A 12,020-nucleotide genomic window follows, 5' to 3' on the forward strand; every position below is an offset into this window, starting at 1 on the left:
ATAAAGCACATCAAACTATCTAACTATCTATCATGCAAATAAAAAATGAAATTAAATATTAAATTACAAGTCTCTGAATACCTTATTAATAATCAGTGATATACATATGCAGGTTCTAGACCAAGCTCCATTAGCTTTCATTTCAGCAAGACAATACCAAAGCACATTCTGCTCACATCCCAACAGCATGACTTCATGGTGGTGAACTGGCCTACCTATAGTCCAGTTCTACTAGCTATTAGAAATATTTTGAGCATTATGTAACAGGAAACAAGGAACGGGGGAGGGGGGGATGCGACATGATTGTAAAGGTTTATGTCTATCCTCACATTTCTTGTGATTGTGGCACTTTCAGTTAAAAATAGTGTTTAAATATCCTACATACTGTATTTATTTACATTTTAAAATGTTTCGCAAATCATTTGGAAAAGCATTTTCAGCTGAATACTTTGAACTCCGTGCTCTGCGTTGTCTTCACATACCCTGCTAGCATGTCATTACACAAAACAAATAGTTTAAAGAGCAATGAAATATGTTTTTTAACTGTGGGGGGAAAAGAAAAGACCAAAGGGCCGTGGGCCAAGTTGATTCAGCTACAAATTACATTTTCATTTTTTGGTGCTGCGGTTGGGTAAAATCCTCAGTGCAACTGCTGCAAAGCCATCTGTCCAACAGGAGTGTAATCAGTGTCAGGTGAAATAACATGGATGGACTATGAATCAGTGGAAATTCTAAAGCTGATTAAAAATCTGTTCGGGAAGTATAAGCAATGTTTTGGACTTTCTTCTTGGACAAGTGTTTTATTTTTTTCCAGGGTTCTAACATCGCTTTTCTGTGTGATCTGACTCCAGCTATTGTCCACCTGTCGCTGTGTGCAGCTCTCTGCATGTGGCTTAAACACCGGGAGTTACCTGAGGTCATGCGTTTGCCGTCACAAGGTTTTCCATTTACATACAGCACATTTATGGATATAAACTACACATTTACACTGTTATAGTTGAGTTTAGGTGGTGCAAACCTCCAGTGCTTTATTACTGCCAGAAGCTTGATCTGTAACTAACACTGGAGACCAAAAAGGTTTTTTTACCCGACAGCAGCAGTATCAGAAAATATGAATCTGTCTCCTCTGGGTCTGGAGTGTTTAGTCTGAGAGCTGCAATCTGCCATCTGCTTTACAGCTGCCTGTCAGAAGACCTAATTGCAACCATGATAATGTCCAGTTGTCTATGTTATATTAAATTAACATCTAACACAACCAATCAGAAGGTCAGTTTAAAACTCACCAGAGAATCAATTACTGTCATGTTTTAAATGAACAGTTTTGGATACTGATATAAACTTCTGAAAACTTTTTCTTTTGTTTTTGTCATTTTATTGGCGACTAAGTATTATTTTTACTTTTGCTAATGTGAGAAGTACATAGGTGACATGTCTAATGCTCTTTAAGTGTCCGTAAAGTAAGGTAAGGTCAAAACTACTCATTCTAAAATTATTAGATTATTAATTGTCTGGCTCTTTGATTAACTCCTGATATTCTAGGCCATCTAGTAGATTAGATACAAGGACAGACAATGTAGTGTTGGGCTAAAGGATCACCAAATCCATTATACAGAGAAATCTTGGGTGCACGTTTTTGTGGGAATTTGGATAAAAGATCAAAACACTGACCTGCTGGTTGCATTAAAAAAAATAGAAAGACTCCAAAAATCACTGGGATTATGAATGTCACATTTCATGCCAATCCACCTATTAGTTGTTGGGACAGTTCTCTTATCTAATGTTCATCCATCAAATATTTACTTTTAGCAATCCCATTACCCAAAAAATACACCAGGATCAGCTACAATGCGTTACCGCTTTTACGCAGCCGTTGGAGCTGATAGCAGCTGCCTACAACAATGCTGTACTACAATGCAGTTCCACCAAATGAGCTGCTATTTGTCCGCATCACTCAAAAAAGCACCGGGTCTACTTTTGACAAAAGCCATGCTGGTCCAGGGCTCTGTTTGAATTACCCATCCATCCATTTTCTTCACCACCTCTGACTCTGAACTGGAGAAGCTGTGACAATCATGTCTTTGAAGGTTCTCAGTCATCCAGGTCATCGTAGTCTAAGGAGCTTGGAAAGAAAAGCGTCTGGACTTCTTTAAGTTGCTTGAAGACGTTTCACCTCTCATTCGAGAAGCTTCTTCAGTTCCAGGGTCACATGGTGGAGAGTCCCAGATTTAAGCCCTATGGGAGTATATCCCCAAGAGGGACATGGACCCCCTGTTGATCCTATTGTACGATCTACTGTAAAATATAAAGCGCCTTGAGGCGACTGTTGTGATTTGGCGCTATTAAAAATTAAATAAAATTGAATTGAATTCTACCTAATCACACGAGACAAGGAGTGAAAACGGGTGTGGGTCCCAATCAGCCAGGGTTTCGGATGAAACCTGGCCCCACCCTATCATGTGATTTCCTGAGGTCAGTAGGCCCAGGATGTGAGTGGGCGTTAAGGCGTCTGGGAAGGGATCTCAAAACTGGATTATAGATGGCAGAGAGTTGGTGTCGTAAACCCCCGCCTCTGTTCAAAGATGGTCGCTCACAGTGGACATAGATGGCTTCTTTCACTCCTCTTTCAAACCATCTGTCCTCTCTGTCCAAAATGTGAACATTGGCATCCTCGAAAGAGTGACCTTTATCCTTAAGATGCAGATAGACAGCTGAATCTTGACCCGTCGAGGTGGCTTTTCTATGTTGTGCCATACGTTTATGAAGTGGCTGTTTGGTCTCTCCAATGTAGAGGTCTGAGCATTCCTAGCTACACTGTACAGCATACACCACGTTGCTAAGTATGTGTTTAGGAGTTCTGTCTTTTGGATGAGCCAGTTTTTGTCTGAGTGTGTGGCTGTGTCCGAAGTACACTGGGATGTCATGCCTGGAGAAGACTCTCCTGTATAAGCTTCTCAGATGAAAGCTGAAACGTCTTCAAGCAACTTAAAGAAATCCAGATGCTTTTCTTTCCAAGCTCCTTAGACTGTCATGATCCTTGGTCATCTGACCCAGTGTTTTGAGTTTTAATATATTTTGATGTTTATGGTTTATATTTAAGTTCTTTAGGTTATCTAAGTTCATTTCTATTACGCCGAGGTTGCCATCATAGTTCTTAGGTTTATTAGATTCCCCTTGTGTCCTCACTCCCCTGTGTTTAAGTCTCCCTCGCCCTTCATGTGTTTCATGTCTGCGTGTACCTGCATTGTCAAGCTCGTGTTGTCATGTCTGCGTCTCCTGTTTCCTGTTTTATTTTGAAGAGGTCTGGCGTACCATGTTCACTGTTTTTAGTTTCAGTTCCCCTGCGACGTCATTATGTTCATTCATATCAGCTGTTTCCCCATCTGTTTCTACTTCCCCTGATCGCCTCCTGTGTTTATTTAGTCGGTGTGTTTTCATTCATTCCTTGTCCGATTGTTATCCTACCTTGTTTCCGCTTCATGCCATGTCTCCAGGGTTATGAATTCATGTCAGGTTTCTATGTCTATGTTCTTGTTCTAGGGTTTTGTTATGTTTAGATCACCCAGTTTTGGTTATGGTTTAGTTTTGCCTTTGCCTTTTCTGTTTCACCAGCCTTGAATAAACGGCTCCTTTTGTTGCACTCAGGTTTTGTCTATTTTATGTGTCCGCACTTGGGTTCACCTCCTCACTCCACACAGCCAGCCTGTGACAGAAGCTGAACAACATGGATAGATGGATGAATTGTGCTTGAATTGTCACACACCAACAAGCAGTGTACAGAAGCTGTAAACTGCATCCATCAACAAAGCCCATCATGCATTACAGCCCGTCTTTCTGTCTTCTGCAGAATGGCAGCTAGATATGGAGCTAATGGGATTTTGTTACTGGTGAGTCTCAGTCTCAGTCGGACACTGGCTCGTCTTTTGAAAAGGAAAAAAATACAAATAATTAGTTGTTCTGTCCCATATGCACTTTTAAGTTGCATATGGGAAACAAAAGTTGAACATTACACCTGAAAGAAACTTAACTGGAGAAGATAACAAATGTGCAAATGTGTCAAACGTGCTTTAGCCAATAATCTGACATGTTTAAAAAAAACAACAACATTTAATCACTAATGTGTGATGATGTTTTGTGCAAAGTTTTGCTCACATTGGCCCACCCATTAAGGAGGAGGTAGGAGCAAAACTTTGTGTAATCCATAGTGACAGCTATGACAGCTGCAGTCAGAATTAAAAATCAGTTCCGACATATAGTTTTACAAAAATGGCAAATGTGGCCATAAATGTGCCACAGCCATCAGTTTTAGTGGCAGACAGTTTCGAGCAGCCAGAAATAATTGTGCAGGAGTGGCACATCCCAGTAGATGTACCAGTGGTTCGTACTTGTTTTGGACTTGCAGAAACTATTTGGTGAGTGAGTGAACAAGAAGACAGAGCCCTAGTCTTCAACAAGTGATGAAAGCACAGCAAGCCCTCCATCTGAGCAGTGGGTCTCTAAATTTTTCTAACATGCAAATTGATGATATAGATTCAAAAGAAAATCAGGATTTTGAACTTAAAAAAGCTAGCTTAAATATTCAACTCTATGTTTTTACCTAAACATTCACACTCACCTGCAGTGGCTCTTTCCCCGAGTTTAAGAACCAGTAAGTGTCATGGTGCTGGGTCGTTGACCCAGCGTTTTGTGTTTTATGATTATTTTCCTCTGTTCGGGTTCTAGATTTCCTGTTTTATTCTGAAGGTCTCTGTCTGTTGTCATTGTGTTCAGCTTGTGTCCTCCAGTCATCATGTGTATTAGGATCAGCTGTTCTTCCCTCCTGTGTGTGATTACCCGATTACCTTGTGTGTGTATATTTAGTGGGTGTCGGTCTGTGTTTGTTGTTGGCTCGTCTGTGTTTCTAGGTATCCTGTGTTTCATGGTGTCCTCGGCCTCGTCTCGCTGCCTCTCACCCCGTTCATATGATCTCCGGTTTGTTATTTAGCTTTCCCAGTTTAGGTTTGTTCTGTAAATTCTCTTCCCTCACTGCCTGATTTTGCCACTCCACCACTTGTAAATAAACGTCACTCGAATCATCAGTCACTGCCTGCATTTTGGGTCCTCCTTTTCCTCCAACACCACACGGCTCGCCCCGGCAGCTTTGACAGTAAGCTTAAGAATGATATCTCAAAACTACTGTCAACATTGACCTGGGAGACCTTTTATTGACTGCATATAAATGACAGAAGTAGCAGCCATGATGTAACATTTCTGGTCAACTAGAATCCTCAAGTATGGCACTTTGGCTTTTCCATCTTGATTTTTCGGTTAATTAATCAGAACATATTTGAATGGGTGGGCAGCTAATGAGTTATCAGCTAAATGTAGGTCTGGGTGTTAATCTGTGCTAATTTTGGCTAGGAAAAAAAACAGCCTTAAATGAAACATACTTACTAGAGAAACTGATCAGCTGAGTGAGTTTCTATAATATCAAAATGCTGAGGAAGCCCCGCTGCGCCTGTCTTCAACCAAACAACAGGTTACTTCAAAGCGTTGAATGCTAATTTTTCTTCTCATTGCTCCTGTTTCTTGATGGAAACATCTCCTCTTTACATTCTTTCCTCTGATTTTCCAAAGAGCCTCCAAACATATCTGAAAATCGTGTCTAAAAACATCTAAGAGAGGTAACACTGAGCAGAGATTGATTTTTTTATTGGTTTTTTTAATTAACTGTGACTTTAAGGGGGTTTTTGTCCTCAGGGAATTTCAAAATGATTGGTATAACCTCTGTCCTACGAATTCCCCTAAACCTCCAACATCAGTTACTTTTTCTTTTTTTTTTCCTTCCTCCTCTTCATCTTCATCCTCTCACTCCTCTGCCCCTCAGCTCTGACACCAGCCTCGCTTTGAAGTCCTCTTTTAAGAGCACAATTAACCCCCTCCTCCAGACACCGAACTCACTTCTCACCTTCTTAATAAGGCACTCATAGACAAGTGTTGGACCTTTTTATTCTTGCTCGCTGTCTCAGACGCTGTCACACACACACGTGCACATTTACGGCCACAGGTTCATACAACGCGCCTGTAAATTTTTGGTCACTTGGCCACAAACTAAGAGACCCCTTCCTGTGTGCATGCAGAGGTACTGTAAGCATGTGAGTGTGTTTGTGAGAGAGTAGGCAAATGAAAGAGAGACAGAGGTGGTTCCTGGAGGTTTGACTCAGCGTTAATGTAGTTTCCGGTGCTTTGATACAAAGTGAATCAGAAGTGACCGGGGGTGAAATAAGTCATTAAGGCAGTGGACCACCTAATTGCCTCTCAGCATGTGCCCTTTATTTTTGTGCATAATTTGTGTGGAGTTCTGTTCAAGACAGATCATTTGTCTGTTTATTGCACAAACATACACAAAAGTATGTGGATACCCAAACATTATTCCAAATCGAAATCAAGCTACCCCCACTCTCGCAATTTGCCCCCCACACCACCACCACAATCTGTACTTGCTCAGTGTTTCCTGCTCTGGTGAGACACACAGCCTTGGGCTGCTTGAGTAATTTGGTGCAGGTGAATCTGGACTGTGTGACTCAGCTTCTAACAGAGCTCAGCTTGTTTCCTTTGTAATCCAAAATCAGGGCACTGAAGTGATGCACTGCGTTTTAGCCACTTCTTCTCGATTGTGCAGAACTAACAGTGAAAAGTGTGATCAGTAGGTTTTTTATTTTCTTTCAATTTACAGTACTTTGCCTTATGTTTGAAAGCTTCCTCTGTTTACTTGTGGTGCCTCCATTTTTCCCACAGTAATATGCATCACCTGATAGTTTGAGACATAGTCAAACAATATCAAAATGACCTATTCTTTATCCTCTTTTTGTTTTCTGGCTTTCATTGTTGTGTCTCCAGTTTGTTCAGGAAACTGAATGGACAAAGATAGGGATGCATCAAAAACCACCAGCACTGGGAAACAACACTTTTGTTCCAGCACCTTTGTTCCTCGGGCATACAGTCCGGAGGCAGTTTCACAGAGATCCAAGCTAATCTCTGTGAAACTACCTTTTAGCCACACAATATTAATATTATTATTGTTCTTTAAATGCATTTTCTTTCTTTCTTTTTTTGTAAGGCTATGGTGGCTAAATGCGCTCACCTCAATAAACTAAACACCTGACTCCTTTAATGGCTCAGTCACAATTGACGGAAACTTCTTTGTGACTGAAAAATGTGCGGTTGCTCAGTGATTGCACTGATTTATTTTGCTTTGCAGTTAGTTGTAGCAACAAAGTGGTGATCCAGAAGTCAAGCCAGCAACACCGTCAACCTCTGTTTGACCATTCACCAGGTGACTGCAAGGTGATTTCCACAATTTACCTGGTGGGAGGCAAACAATTGCTGTCTATCTTGAACTAATTGCAATCACTCTCAGACAGTTTGGTGAATTTTTGCAAATAACTGTCATCTAATTTATAAGTCTCCTTGCAATGAGGGACTCAACTAATTATTTTATAAAAGCAGGGTTGCTGAGCAAGGTTTGCAGTTAAATTGCCATCCTGCAGCAACTACATCACTATTTATTGAGGAATTTTTTTGAATTTCTGCTGCAAATCTATCAAACTCTGACTGTTAATGTGAATTTCTGTATATATGTAAAAAGCGAGAGATTAGAGATTTTCACCAGTTTGTCACAGTTAATCACTAGCAGACTGCAAATAATTGCCTACGCATTTAAACTCAAACTGATAGCAGCATGACTCCATCTTATTGTTGTTGTATTGCTGTCCTAGCACATTGCACATTCGAAGACGGCTGCAAGCGGTTGCCAACCTGATTCCTGTCTTTGAAGCAACCATATCAGAGGCAACAAGACTGGAAAGTCATTATACTGCTGTCTCCATTTACCAAGTCCTCTAGTGCGACTGCAGAATGATTGCCTGTGAGTGCAACCAGAAGGTGAACAAGACAAAGGTTTTGAGTGAAAATGGCCAAGCCTCTAATTATGCATAAAATAACACATTTTTTGTTTTTGTTTTTGCTTTTTTGTTGTTTCTTCTTAAAATTTGGATATTGTAACACTGGAGTCTGAAAAATAGCCCCTTTTGGAGCCAAATTCAAGTGGCCAATCGAGGAACTGCAGGTTTTAAATGTTTTTTTGTCTTTAATTTGCAGCACAGAAAGTTGTCACTGACAGTCCTTTTATTGAATCCTTCCAAAGTCACTCTCTGAAGCATCAGCTAAAAGATGTCCATGTTACGGGCCAATAGAGCATGTGCATTAGCTGCCTCCTCAGCTAAGCCATCTGACAGCATCCGTGCGCTCTGCTGGCCGTGTGTGCTCACTTTCTGTTGCTTTCCCCACCCACTTGAAAGAGATCAAATAAAGTGACCCTTTGAATTTACAAAGTGGATACAGAACGATTTGTATTCAAGTGTCATTTCTCTCAGGCACACACGTAATTTCACTGAAAAATAGATGAGCTCTACAACAAAAGTTCAAAGAAGGCTACATATATTTGAAACACACACATTTTCCCAAGTCAGTGCATGAACCAGGGTCCATCCAGAGTTCAGCTGCTTTATAATGAGTGACACGGGGCTAAGCCTGGTGAGCACTGAGTTAAATTGAGAGGATATTCCATATGCAAACACAGAGGTGCTCTTTTCCTATAATAACTTCCTCAGAAGCGTCAGCAGCTCAGCGTTGAGCTATTTAAGACCAGAAAGCCTTTGAGGAGGGTGGATTTTCCTCCTCCACTCCCCCCACCCTGAACACCACCCCACCCCACCCTACCTCTCTTCCTCTCTCTCTCTCTCTCTCTCTCTCTCTTTCTCTGTGTCATTAATAATATGATTATTGTCCCATCTGTCGGGGGAGCCAGCGTGGAGCACGTGTTTCCAGTTAGACTCATCAGAACCTGATGTGTGGAGGCTGGAGTGAGCGAGAGGACCTGAAACTGGGAAGCCTGGTCTAGAGTGAGAATGGCGGGGCAGAGCATGACAATTAAATCACCAGGCATCCAGAATGTCAGTGCATAGATGAACACTAAAGGGACACGTACAAGCTGACAGTCCCGTTGGAGAAAAGCAGCCGATGGGCTTCAAAAGGTGATTCTCCTGCTTTCAATTAATAGTTGTTACAGAAATGTTGTAATTGTGTCCTCTTTTACAATTTGAAACAGCATGCTGCACTTTTTTTTCCCTTTTTTTTGCTGTTGTTGTGGCTCCTTACCAAAGTTTATTTGCACACATTTTTCATGACATACACACGATCATGTGATACTCTTGTAGGATTTGTTTGGTTTTAAAGTGTAGGTGCCCCGGGACACACTCACTATTAACATATTTGTAAGATGCTTTAATGTAAAACATAAACATGAAAATGGTCTGATCAAAGGCCTTGTTCTGCCCGCTGCTATTACCCCACCTCCAGACTGTATTGCTGCAATCATTCTGTGCTAAATCAGATGCAGAAATAAATATCTCGAGGGGTTGCATCTGTAGCCAAAACTTGCTCAGATCAGGGAACTCATCCAACTATCCCACATCTATTTCAGAGGAAAACAACATGTTTAATCTGTGATGCAGCACAACGATTATGGCTTAAATACTATCAATATTTGAATATTTACTGTGCATACACAAACTGGTAGCTGACTTATGTTTTCCTGAAACACAGCGCAGTAAATGGTATCTTCTTCCTTCTCATGTAACTTCAGTGCTAAATCAGAACAGGCACCTTATCAGTAGCTCTTCTTGTGTTTGCAGTAACTTAACCATGGCTTCTATAACCACTCGCAATGCACTGCTTGCAGTGTTTCCGTGGTGGACCCTCCTGCTGAACTTCTCTGTGTCTGCTGTGTTGCGGTCTCCCATAGTGGTGAGTGTAATTGTACCTCAGTGACCTGGGTTGCCACCGCAGTGAGCGCTATGATGTCAGGGAACATCATCGACGTGCCCAGAGATGGTGTAGCATTGTAAAATCCCCTTTTAAGGGACCCAACTTGCTTTTCTCCGAGAGCAAGAAACCAAAGAGTCAAGGACGTAATTTGTGATGTCATTCTAGCGTGCGGCCTGGAGCAACAATCGAGATGATGTTTTTCAAGTCTTCAAATGTACGTTTTTTGTTTGTTTGTTTTTCTCCTCCCCATAGGAAATGTTCCAGTGAACAGCTTTTCCAACTTTCCCAATTGATTCTTTATGGAACTACATGATGGTCACACATTCTTTATCGTTTTTCATCGGCGTGGGACAGCACTAAATGTTCACATGCTGCACCGTATCAGCTGTCCTGGAAATGTTATATTGTAATGGCTTAATTTAGAGGGGATCCCTGTGGTTTTTAAAACTGCTAAAGATCAAATCAGGCCTCTTTCCTGCCTCAATCCCCTCCCATACTGGTCAGCGTTTCTACTCAGTAATGCTTTGTGGGCTTTTATGAAGAGCCAAAAGGAGACTACTCCAAAGAATCTTTGCATTAATATCATCTTTTATCCATTAAACATGGCCGTAAGGAAATGCACGACGTAGATTTTGGATGGGTTTGGTTTGGTTTCAGAGAGAAGTGCTTTTGAGTGTTCCCCATCAAAGGATGGCCTCTTGTTGAATTAAAACCTTGCTTTTCCACAAAAAAAAGAAAGCATGTGAACCCCCTCCTCCGTTGCCATGCTGTCACTTGGTAACACACTTAGACCAGTTTGTGTTTCCTTCAGTGTGTTTTCTACTTGCACACATGCTTGTGTGTTTGTGCTGGCTTTCACATGCATAAATGTGTGCGAGTGTGTTTGTAGGCCGCGGGCTGCAGGCGAGGTTACATCTTGCAGCAATTAAGCTGCATGCGTCTCTTACGCCCCTCCATTCGTCTGCTGCGGGGTCTTATTTCAAGGCCAGCCTGTGTTAGACAAACTGAGAACATTTGATGGCTTGGTGGCTGAACACAGCAAACATGTTCCACACATCACTTAATTATATGACAATAAAATGCGGTTGTATTAGATGGAATGCAAGTTGGCGCACAGCAGTGACAAACCGTGGAGATGTACAGCAGGGCTCAGGGGTGCAAATGTGAAAAATGAGGAGGTTGGAGATAAATGAGATAAAAAATTAGGTGAAGGATGTAAAGTGAAGACAGAAAAATTGGGACTGGAACCGAAAAAGCAGATTGAAATGCATAAAAATGTCAGACGTGTTTTATTTCACTACCATCAGACCTCCCATTAAAATACACATGTAAACACCCCTGTGGTCTCCATGCTCTTCCAAAAAGAGAGAGAGCGAGAGAGAGAGAGCTACGGATCAGTGAGAATTACTCTGGGGGGTTTTCACCGAGGCCGCTGATGACTTGAAAACATGCAAGTAGTTATCATGGCCGAAATTACTGACATACCGAAACCTTTAACTGTTGATAACAGGCCGGATGCCAAAAGCCAATTGTGCCTAGCATTTCTGAGAGGCACTTAACACAACTACATGTCACAATAGAATGGCTGGTCACTGAACTCAGCAGATGAACAACAGATAAACAATCTGTTGGAGGTGTAGAGTCGCATAAGTTGTTTACGGAGACAATGCATCCACCGAGAAGATAGCTCTATTTTTTCCCCCGGAAACTAGTATATTTAGCAAGCTCTGCTAGGCCTGTAGAAGATGGCTGTAAGATATTCAGTCAGGAGATTCTAATAAAAGTAAATGTAGCAAATCATAAACTACAATTAGAACCTGGAATAGGTGGACAACAGTGCCACATGTATAGACAGTACAAATAATGAATGTAGCCATCACCGTAGCCCCACCCTCGTTAGTTTTTGACCCCATCTGAAACTTTACATCAGCCAGCTTTAGCAGCAAATTAAAATCCCATGTTCGTGTTATGTTTTTGCAAGCTTTTTTTTAAAGCTGAATGCCAGTTGGTGACAATCACTAAAATTACTCCTAGGAGATTGAGAGAGACACAAGATATGATCGGTGTTCTCTATGCCTGGCACCACTTATTCATTTTCATTGTTCTGGTTGCATATATAAAAATATATTCTTTGTTAGGAGTAAAATAATCTGTCC

At 41.3% G+C, this 12,020-nt stretch overlaps 1 pseudogene; it reads right to left on the reverse strand.

The window, feature by feature from the left end:
- Positions 1–2,372: 2,372 nt before the first annotated feature.
- LOC147325833 (uncharacterized) lies at positions 2,373–9,839 on the reverse strand (annotated as a pseudogene).
- Between the last annotated feature and the right edge of the window lie 2,181 nt (positions 9,840–12,020).

The sequence above is a fragment of the Aulonocara sp. 'chitande type north' Nkhata Bay genome, linkage group LG7 (genome assembly GCF_057382095.1).
Source record: "Aulonocara sp. 'chitande type north' Nkhata Bay isolate Kocher_YH1m ecotype deep benthic linkage group LG7, A_spYH_male_GT1.1, whole genome shotgun sequence".
NCBI lineage: Eukaryota > Metazoa > Chordata > Actinopteri > Cichliformes > Cichlidae > Aulonocara > Aulonocara sp. 'chitande type north' Nkhata Bay.